General features: G+C 36.1%; 1 non-coding gene across 1 annotated transcript; it reads left to right on the top strand.

Moving 5' to 3' along the window:
- The first annotated feature begins 307 nt into the window (after positions 1-307).
- On the top strand, positions 308-414 carry LOC125174156 (U6 spliceosomal RNA). Its single transcript, XR_007155287.1, has one exon. It is a non-coding gene; the product is annotated as a U6 spliceosomal RNA (small nuclear RNA).
- Positions 415-11,890: the final 11,476 nt, after the last annotated feature.

The raw sequence follows: 11,890 nt of genomic DNA, 5'->3' as shown, positions 1-11,890 counted from the left end.
TTTACAGGTGTGGAACTGGTGTGGAATTGATTGGAATTGGTGTGGAATTGGTGGGTCTGTATATAGCCATAAAAACTGTGTATCACTCAATCCCTATAAGGTATATAGGGTAGGGCTATATGTTATCAAGTTGTAAATATTTGTCATATTTTTTAGCGAAGATTATATCTCATGGCTATACCCAATGTTGCGTAACATTTTCCTAGCACCTAGCACATTTAGGTCTTTATTCATATATATTTAAATATTTCATTTTAAGCTGCTGAAAAATGTTCTTATTTATAGCACTTAAGAAATCCAATGATCAGTGCTCACTTTGGTGGCACGTATACTAAAATTGGAACAATACAGAGAAGACTAGCATGGCCCCTGTGCAAGGATGGCACTCAAATTTGTGAAGTGTTCCATATTGAAAGAAAGAAAGAAAGAATCCATCTTTGTCAGTCTCAAAATTAATTACAATTCTGTATGTGTGTGTGTATGTGAGATAAGTTAAAAATAGAATTTTTTAAATGTTACACCTTGTTTTTATGCTGAAATTAATTTTAGATAGAATAAGTAATTAAATACTAAGAAACATATAGCCTTCTCATTAGAAGCCATGATCAAAAGGTCTTTGGTCATTGATGTTAATTATAACTTAAGAGTTGGTGATGGTCACATAATCATTAGGTGCTGGTACATTCAGTGGCTGGAGTTATAACTTGGAAATAATATTCTGTAGATCCTTAGAGAGCCAGTTCATCAAATAGAAGTATATTATATAGCTAGGTAGAAGATAGTACTTTGGGCCCTGCAAATTATCTCATCCTGACCTCCCTGGGATGCCTGCAGTACTGGGACTGGTTGACAAGACTAGGTGATCCACAGTCTATGGTGGTCTGTTTGCCCTCCAGGGTGGAAGCTCTGGAATAGTGTATCTCTCTGAGAGAGTTGATATGTTGGGAGTTGTGATGGTGGCCACCCTGTTAGGAAGATCCAGGGCAATCGGGTCATATTTAGAGTGTGTGTTTAGAGTAGTCATTCTATTGGTGTTCAGACCCATCGTCCTTCTAAGCCTCAGTGTCCAGAGTAGCCTGCATGTTATTGTGGCCAGTGCATCAGTCTCAGAAAATGTGCATGAGGTTTTTCAAGGGAGGCAGAACAAGCTTTCAGTGCCTCTAGTGCTTAGTACATCACAGCCATCAAAAAGTCAGGGTATCACCCATATCTTTTCTTTATTCCCAAACCTCCTTCTAGGTTGATATAAAGACCAATTTCCAGTTATGAATGAAGCTGTTATCTAGGGGAGGATACTAGAAATGGGCTCATATCCCCTTTCCTGTTTTCAGTACGGGGGCGGGAAATGTGATTCCACCCAGCACTCCTACTAGGCTGAGTAAGAGTTCTGAAAATGCCATAAACAAAGTATTTTTAATACTTTAATTATACTGCTAATACAGCACTTTAGATTATATTTGATAGACTTCAGACTCTTTAATATGGCTTATAAGGACTTGCATTATGTGGCCCTGTTTTAGAGTGGGTTCCCCAGAAGTAGACACTGAAATGATTTCAGCACCATGAAGGAAGCACTGGTAGAGAAGTGGAAAATGAGATGCAGAAGAGAAGTCAGCCAACAGGGGTATCTTGTCACAGCAGTTACCACTGAAGATAACTAAAGCTTAGTCCACTGAGGGAAAATCTGGGATCATTATAAAACATGTGCTGCAGAATTATCCCACCAGAGGGACAGGTATTATTATATTCCACCTCTCATCAGTGTTTGGTTGAGAGCAGCTAAAGGTGGGGAGGGGGCGCTTAATTTCCCAGCACTTTTGTCTGCTTCAGGGGCAGGCAAAGTAGCTTCAGTACTATTTGTCTAAGACCTAAAGGGATGTGGGCAGCTCTCATGGTATCTGCTGTAGGTCCCTTCTTACGTCCCTCGCCTCACTTTCTTCTTATGCCACATGCTCTAAGAATTCTTACCTGCTTGCTTGCTTTCATTATTCAGGTTATTTACAGAGTACATACCTGAGCAGAGCACTGGCTAGGTACTAGAGATACAAGGGAACAAGATAGAAGTGGTCTGTGCCTTCAAGGGCATGACACTCTCCCTTCTTTTTAAAACACTGTTTCTTTCCTCCCTTACCTAATAAACTTGTTTACAAATGACTGTTTACCTGTCTTCGCTCCCCAACAAAAAATGAAGGCTGCTGGATTTATCTGCTGGATTCCCAGCCCGTGCCAAAGAGCTTGGCATGGAGTGTGTGTTCAGTATATTTCAGTTGACCATGTTGTGCTATAGATTAAATACAAGGATTGGCTTGGCTAGAGTAGGAGCCACTTGAGGGCACTCATTGTACCTTGCTCAGCTTTATATCTCTGGAACCTGGCACATTTCTGGCACATGGTAAACATTCCATATTTTTTAACAGAGTTGAATTAAGTTGAATCAAACCAAATTATTCTTCAGAATACATTCACCCAGATATACCAGTAACTTGAAATGAAGTTTCATAAAGGATTATTGAAAGAATTAGAAATATTTCCTATGAAAATGGTAAGACTTGAGAAGGACATATACTTGTCTTCAAATATCAGAGAGACTGATAAAGAAGAGAGACATTGGACTTGTTGTGTCTGTCCCAAAATAAAAACAGATTTTAGCACTGAATTAGAGAGAACTATCAGACTTACTACATTACTGTCATGAGTAATGTAATGTCCATGATTGGAGATACCCAAGCAAAGTCTGGGGATGTGGTAGACAAAATTTAACAATGATATGTAGAGTCAATGTAACTGCCTGACAGCTGAGATTATGTGGTTTTTCTAGATAATTACAAAGTAATATATTTCTTCAGTCTTTTATAATTTTACAAAGGGTGTTGTAGAGGAAAAGTATCTCTATCTTTCTAACAAGAAAGTTGGGTTGCTTTGTACTTTACAAGTGGCTTTCATGTAATTCTTGCAGAGATACTTTGAATAGGTAGACCAAGTATTATTTCCATTTTACCTGAAAGAAGATAGATGCTATACAGATTCATTTATTTGTCAAAGGTCACACTTGTAGTAATTGATGTAAATAGAACTTGAGCCCCTGTCTTTGTGCCTTCTTCTTCCCCAGAGCTGTCTATCACACCATGCCACTTCTGTTATGACTGAGATGAGAAAGGAAAGTCACAGCCTCCTTTTCAAATACTAATGCAGATCTTCCCTCATAGAAGGATTTTGATAAGCTCTCTGCAATTTATAGTTAGCATGAGTTTAAGTAGTATGATTGAGAGCAATGGACAAAGAAAAACAAGATCCGGTTAAGAACATAGGGCTCTGGTACCCAATGTTGCTATTTGCCTCACAGAATCTGACTTTTTCCTGGGAAGGAATTATAATGATGCTTTTATGTTCCTGCCCAGGAAATGTTTATAAATCATAATGTACCATTTGCAAGTGATGTTACCTTATGAATATTAAAAGATTAGGAAATGACATTGGCTTTTGTTGAAAACCTTGAGTGACCCTGTAAGCAGACACAATAAATGATTGCTTTTATTGCAGTGCCCTCTAAATATTATTAAAACTCTTTATAGTAGGCAATAAATAATGGCAAACGAATGCTTGATTTATAGCAATTACAGTACAGATGAGTTGGATTCATGTGCTGCACTGTAATGAAGATAATAGCTCAAAACACATGAAGAAACAGTCACTCAGTGAAATATGAGCTGATTTGCATGATCCATGTCCCTTGAGTAACCTGTAATTGGCTATTATGAAACGGACTAAGAATGATTTAGTCTGCAAATAAGAGAAGTGATACCAAATTACCATATAATCTGTGTGGATATCTTTTATTTTCAACACCAAACTATTTTCATGGCGCATAGGATCTGTGCTCCCATATCTAACATGTATGAGTATTCAACAGCTCAGGACCATTCTTCTCTAACTCCTGTGAAAATGTTTTCTTTGACAGTTGCTATCACTTCAACTTTATTCATAGGGAATGTACAAAATTGCTTTATTTTAGCTTCCCGATGTACTACATTCTTTCCTAGTAACCCTTTTAAGGATGGATTTTGGGGGTGAGGCTGAAATGGCATCATGGAATTCTGAAACAACAGGATCCAAAGAATACGTGTGACTTATTTTATTCAGCAAAACACATTTAGGTAACCCATGTTAGTATTTTCGATTTCAGGAAATTTCTAACAAAACTTGGCTTTCCCAAGTTTTTTTTTTTTTTTAACATTTGCCTAAGTCACCCTTTGACTCCTCCCAGTAGAAAACCACACCAAAACAATAACAATCCACATGAAACTTTTTTTTGGGGGGGGGAATAAGCTGCCATTTTTGAAAGGCAGTGAAGGGAGCTGTGCCAAAACAGTATTGTATGCCTAGACCGTCTGTCATGCTCCTGAAATCTCATTCTCATTATCACACAAATAACCCAAGGGATACAGCTAGTCCCACTGGCAAGGGGGAGCATCAATGTTTATCCTAAGCTGCTGTTACAGTGGCCATAATGGGAAAAGGTATACCATAATTAAGAGCTATAGCCAACTAATTAAGTCAAATTACATCTAATTATAAATCCAATAATCTATGCCAAAACTAGTTGTTGATAGCTAAGGGAAAAATATACAGTTTTAATTAACCTTCATTATGGATTGGTGTTTAAAGGCATTTTTTTAATTCAAAATATATTTTTTTTACAAAATAAATGCTATGGCTCTCTTCTAATATTTTGATTTAGAAATGGAAAAATAAAAAAATGGAAAATCCTTTGACAAAGAAAACTTTGCCTTTAAAATTTATAAATTAATTACGTTAATCATTAAATATTCCTAGAAAAATTGAAAGAAAAATTACAACATAATACCAGTGCTGGATAATTATTTAATGAACTATGATAAAATATTCTTAAGACAAATTAAGAAGGATATATAAAAACTAGAAATGACCAACAGTGGAGTTATTAAATAATAAGATGGAATATAAGGTGTACATAATGAGAAAATTTGAAGCTATATAATCTCCATGTTAAGTTAACTAGGGACAAATTAATAGCTGTCTTCAAATAATTGAAAAGCGCAAGTAAGGAAAGAAGAAAACTGATGACAAGCAGTTTTGAATATTTGTCCTGCATCTGAGCAAAATTACATTAAAAACAGTTTAACATAAGGAACTTACTAATCATAAAGGTGGTTAGTGTTATATAACCTCCTGAAGAAAGCTATGGAACTTTTATCTCTGGATATCTTTTAAAATAATGTGTGTGTGTCTAGATATAGATATACATATATACACACATATATACATACACACACTCATATACATACATATGCACACATGAATATGATAGCCCTAAATGTCTTGCCATTCTAGTGTTGCTTGTTAATTTAAAGAAAAAAAACTATAAAATTTTTAAATTTAAACTTAAAGAAGATAAAAATTTCTATTTGGCTTATGGTGTATTCGTGTAGGGATAAATTCATTTTGCACTACAGGTGCCTGAGCTTACCTTCCTCTAGGTAAAAAATGTGATAGACTACGTAACCACAGAAATCCAAAAGAATGTGAGTTTTCTCAAAAGTTTGTGCTTCACTGCTCCCCAGATATGACAAGGCTATTATCCTGGGACCGAGGATTTTACAACTGAGTTGTTACAGCAACTGATGTCTGAGCATAATGACTCATTCCTGCATTTATTAAATAAATATTTATTGGCCATCTACTACATGTTAGCCATTATGCTAGACAGATGTGTAGAATACAAAGTTGAAAAAGACTTAGCTTTTGACCTCAAGAAATTTATGAAATAGAAGGAGAGATAAGATCCATATATAAATTACTAAAATAAAAAGAAAATATAGGTATTGTGATAGAGATAACCAACAAAGAGCTGTAGTTTCCAGGAGGAAGTAACCATTTCTTGGAAACAATTTATCAGGAGATTTTATAACAATTATGCTCTTTGATGATCATGAATGGTGGGTAAGATTTGGATAGCAAGACAAGTTTGATGAAGGTAATTCTTTGCACATCAAGTGAGAGTGATGAAATTAAACAGCTATATAATTAATCAATGTCGTTTTTGTTATTGTAGTTCAATTCAGTCACATATGCTTTTAGTATATGCCAGGCTCTAAAATAGAGGCTGGAAGTTTATAAACCATTTTATCCTCATATAGAGCTAACCTTTGTTGAATTACAAGTTTTGTACTGATGAGTCTTTCTTCTTGAAGAGCATGGGCATTTTCTGTCTTCGCTCTCTCCTCTCTTCTGAGGTGATCCAATTCAGACTTTTTTTATTATCCACAAACCTTGCTTGTAAACTTGTTTCTCCAACCTAGAGTTCTCTTCAGAGTTCCAGGCCATATGTTATTTGCCTAATTGATATCTCATGCACCAAACTAAAACTATCTAAAATAAAATTAGTAATCTTTCCCCCAAACTTGACCTCGCCCTTGTATTTTCTATCTCAATAGATGACACCGATATGCATCTAGTTACACATATCTGAATCCTAAGGAGCATCTCCACTGCCTACCTCTCACTACATGCCACAATAAATTTACCAATCAATGCCAGTAATCCAACTTTACTATTAAAAACCCTTTTAAATTTGCCCAGTTCTCATCATGTTGCCCCACAATATGCTGACTCTCATTTACCATTTTCTTTCATAGGGGTTATCATTGTAATAATTTTTTCCCTGCATCCATTTTTTTGTCTCCTTCATTCCCCATACTGCAACTGGGATGATTTTTGCAAAGAGAATCTCATCATGTAACTTCCTTGATTAAATCTTCCAAAGGCCATCCGAATGAAGACAACATTTCTAAATAAGTGTCCAAAGTCTTTCATGATCTGACCCCTGTCTAGTTCTCCAACTTTTCCTCAAAACTGGACTGTCCTTGCTATCTCGGGTGAAGCCTTCGTTTGGGTTCTCAAATGTGCCATTCTCCCTCCTCCTTTGTGGATTCTCTGCATATGCTTCTCCCTAGCCTGGAGTGCTTTCTACTGATGTCCATTGCCTTACTTTCAATTGATTTAACCTCCACTTATTTATGAGCTCTCAGCTCAAATACCACTCCATTAAGAAAACTGTCTATCACCATCAGTATTTTTCCTTCGTGATCTTTTTTTACCTACTCACAAACAATTCAAGTGAGAAGTAATGTTAAATAATATGAAGATGGACTTATAGTTTAACATGGTGAAAAGCATATGCATTTATCTCTCCTCCAGTCATAAACTTCTTACTCAAAATGTATAAACATACAGGAATAAAGAGAATAGAACACAAATCAATAGTAGATTAGAGAGTTAAACCAATTAATTAGAGATTGAAAGTGAACTGAATGAGTAGAATCTGTTTTCAAGCAGTGCAGAGGTTACTATCACATACAAGATTTTTGAGAGGAATACCACAGAAAGATAGGCTAATTTATATCCACAGAAATCCAGAAAGTCTCAAGAATTGGGAGACACCAAGTATCATGGAAGCAGGGTAAGGTAAGTGGCTTAAAACAGTGGAATTGTTTGAAAGTCTGCCTAAAAAGTATTGGACAACAAAGATACTACTCTTCTACCCCACGCACATTGAACTACCAGATGATGAAGCCCCTGTCTCCCATCAGATGAAACAGGGAGGTATTATCCAGAGAAGCTAAACCAGAAAAATCTCTAGATTCAGAATCACGAGATACCCAGATAACAGAGATTATAAACAGGTTAAAATCAGATCTCTGTAAACAGAGATTACACTGAAATAAGAAGAGTAAGAATCTGCACATGAAATTTTGAGAACATCATGCCTTTTTGTTATATTCAGCTCCCAGAATGCAAGCAGAAATGGATAGAATAGAATGCTTTTCAAGTAAACATGGGGATATCCTATTCTAGAGAAACAGATCAGCTCTAGATAAAAAGCCTACACATACTGACAGTTGCAGATTCCCAAATAAAAGAACTTTGTCTCTACATAATCACACTGCTGAAAGCTTACCAGCCAAGTCACATCCATGAATCCATAGCTTCTAATTGGGTTTTTGATGCCTTATTCTTAAATTTGATAAGTAAGAATAACCAAATAATTAAGGAATATGTATAACATGGAAGACAAAGAACAAAGACATTCATAGGAAACAGAAACAAAACAGGCAACAAAAGAAAGTGTTTTAGAAAATCCTGTAATTACTTCAATGGTAGAATATGATGTTGCATAAAAGAAACAAAAGAATTCAAGGAATGTTTTGGGAATGACAATGTATTGGGTAATTAAAAATATGATATCCAAACTGAAAAATTCAATTGAAAGTTTGAAAAATAGCCAATGAAATCTCTAAGACTCAAGAATAAAAAAAAAATCTGTGGACAATACATGAGAAAAAATTAAATTGGAGAATTAATCCAGGAAGATTAACATCTGGCTGAAAGGAGTACCAGAAAGAACAGAGAAATTGGAAGGGAAGAAATTATAAAAGAAATAATACAAGACTATAAAACTGTTTTTCCAAGCTAAAGAACTTCAGCTTCCAGGTCAAAATGGTCCACCAAATGCTTGGGAGTGAGGGGTGGAGGAAGCTTTAAAATACAGTACTTTGTCACTCTATAGCACTTGCCCATCCCCAGGGGTGACCACAGTCTTGGATCTTACATTGTTTCCTTGTTTTGCTTATAATTTTGCCACCTAATGTATGATTCTCTTAAAAATGCATTGCTTAAATTTTGTTTTGAAACTTACAAAAAAAGGAATCATGCTGCTAAAAAATAAAAGAAAATATAAAATATAAAATAAAATAAAATAACTTTGTAATTTCAAAATTGTGGGGATAAGAGAAGTTCATAAAACCCAGATCACAAATTATTGCTACAGCTTCAGATATTGGCAAGAATTATGACTAATGATTTAAACCTATCCTCATGTTATTTCTTTGTTTTTGCTTTTCAAGTTTTAGGTATTTAATATACAGGGCAGGAGCACCTGGGTGGCTCAGTCAGTTAAGCATCTGACTTCTGCTCAGGTCATGATCTCACCATCCGTGAGTTCGAGCCCTGCATCAGGCTCTGTGCTGACAGTTCAGAGCCTGGAGCCTGCTTAAGATTCTGTGTCTCCCTCTCTTTTTGTCCCTCCCCTGCTCATGCTCTGTCTCTGTCTCTCTCTCTCAAAAATTAATAAAAACATTAAAATTTTTTTTAACATACAGTGCAATATTGGCTTCAGGAGCAGAAGTCAGTGATTCATCATTTACATTCAACACTCAGTGCTCATCACAACAAAGCCCTCCTTAATATCCATCACTCATCTAGCCTATCACCCACCCACCTGTGTCCATCAACCCTCAGTTTGTTCTCTATCGTTAAAGGTCTCTTGTGGTTTCTTTCCCTCTCTCTTTCATCCCCCTTCCCAAATGTTTATCTGTTTTGTTTCTTAAATTACACATATGAGTGAAATCATATGTCTTTGTCTTTGCCAATTTGTCTTTCACTAACTGACTTATTTCACTTAGCATAATATACTCTAACTCCATTCACGTCACTACAAGTGGCAAGATTGCATTCTTTTTGATGGGTGAGTACTATTCCACCATAAACATACACCACATCTTCTTTAGCCATTCTTCAGTCAGTGGACATTTGGGCTCTCTCCATACTTTGGCTGTTGTTGTTATGCTGCTAGAAACATTGGGCTGCATGTCCCTCTTTGAATCTGTAACTTTATATCCTTTGGGTAAATACCTAATAGTTCAATTGCTGGATTATAAGGCAGTCTATTTTTAGTTTCTTGAGGTAGCTCCAAAGTGTTCCCCAGAGTGGCTGCACCGGTTTGCATTCTCACCAACAGTGCAAGTCCCTCAACATCCTCACCAACACATGTTGGTTTTTTGTGTTGTTAATTTTAGCCATTCTGATAGGTGCGAGATGATATCTCATTGTAGTTTTGATTTGTCTTCCCCTGATGATGAGTGATGTTGAGCATCTTTTCATGTGCTTGTTAGCCATCTCGATGTTTTCTTTGGAAAAGTGTCTATGCATGTCTTCTACCATTTCTTAACTGAGTTGTTTGCTTTTTGGATGTTGAATTTGGTAAATTCTTTATAGATTTGGGATACTAATCCTTTATCTGATATGTGATTTGCAAATATCTTCTCCCATTACATTGAGTGCCTTTTAGTTTTCCTTTGCTGTGCAGAAGCTTTTTACCTTTTTCAAGAAAATGTTTATTTATTTTTGACAGAGAGAGAGAGACAGAGCATGAGTGGGGGAGGGGAAGAGAGAGAGGGAGACAGAATTTGAAGCAGGCTCCAGGCTCTGAGCTGTCAACACAGAGTCTAATGCAGGGCTTGACCTCACTAACCATGAGATCATAACCTGAGCCAAAGTTGGACACTCAACCAACTGAGCCACCCATGCACCCCCAGAAGCTTTTTATCCTAATGAAGTCCCAATAGTTCGTGTTTGCTTTTGTTTGCCTTGCCATTTGTGACGTGTCTAGTAAGAAGTTGCTCTGGCCAAGATCAAAGAGATTGCTGCCTAGCATTTGGATAGTTTCCTGTCTCACATTCAGGTCTTTCATTCTTTTTGAATTTATTTTTGTGTATGGTATAAGAAAGTGGTCCAGTTTCATTCTTCTGCATGTTGCCATCCAGTTTTCCCGACATCCTTTTGTTGAAAACACTGCCTTTTTTCCTTTGGATATTCTTTCCTGCTTTGTCAATGATCAGTTGACCATAAAACTGTGGGTCCATTCAGGGTTGTATACTTTGTTCCATTAATCTATGTATCTGTGTGCAATACCATACTGTCTTGATGACTAGAGTTCATAATAAAGCTTGAAATCTGGAATCATGATGCCTCCAGTTTCATTTTTGTTTTTCAGGATTGCTTTGGCTATTTGGAGTCTTTTGTGATTCCATACAAATTTTAGGATTCTTTGTTCTAGCTCTGAGAAAAATGGTCGTGGTATTTTGATAGGGATTATATTAAATGCATAGATTTCTCTGGATAGTACAGACACTTTAACAATGTTTGTTCTTCAATCCATGACCATAGAAACTTTTCCATTTCTTTGTTTCAATTTATTTCATAAGCTTTCTGTAGTTTTCAGAACATAGATCTTTTACCTCTTTGGTTAGGTCTATTCCTAAGTATCTTAATGTTCTTGGTGAATTTGCAATTGGATCAATTCCTCTATTTCTTTCTCTTTTGCTTCATTGTTGGTATATAGGAATATGACAGATTTCTGCACATTGATTATATACCCTGTGACTTTGCTGAATTCATGTATTAGTTCTAGCAATTTTTTGGTGGAGTCCCTTGGGTTTTCTACATAGAGGATTATGTCATCTGCAAATAGTGAATGTTTGACTTCTTCCTTGCCAGTTTAGAAGCCTTTTATTTCTTTTTGTTTTCTGAATGCTGACGCTAAGGCTTCCAGTACTGTGTTAAATAGTAATGGTGAGAGTGGACATCCTTGTCTTGTTCCTGACCATAAGGGAAAGCTCTAAGTTTTTCCCCATTGAGGATGATATTAGCTGTGGGTCTTTCATATGTGGCCTTTATGATGTTGAGGTATGTTCCACCTGTCCCTAGTTTGTTGAGGGTTTTTATCCAGAATGGATGAAGTATTTTGTCAAATGCTTTTCCTACATCTGTTGACAGGATATATGGTTCTTATCCTTTCTTTTATTAATGTGATGTATCATTTTGAATGATTTGCAAATATTGAACTAGCCCTGCATCCCAGGAATAAATCCCACTTGTTTATGGTGAATAATTACTTTAATATACTGTTGTATTTGATTTGCTAGTATCTTGTTGAAAATTTTTACATCCATGTTCACCAGGGATATTGGCCTATAATTCCCTTTTTTAGTGGGGTTTCAGCTGGTTTTGGAAT

The sequence above is a fragment of the Prionailurus viverrinus genome, chromosome C1 (genome assembly GCF_022837055.1).
Source record: "Prionailurus viverrinus isolate Anna chromosome C1, UM_Priviv_1.0, whole genome shotgun sequence".
Taxonomy (NCBI): domain Eukaryota; kingdom Metazoa; phylum Chordata; class Mammalia; order Carnivora; family Felidae; genus Prionailurus; species Prionailurus viverrinus.
This window is presented reverse-complemented; position numbering and strand designations above follow the sequence as displayed.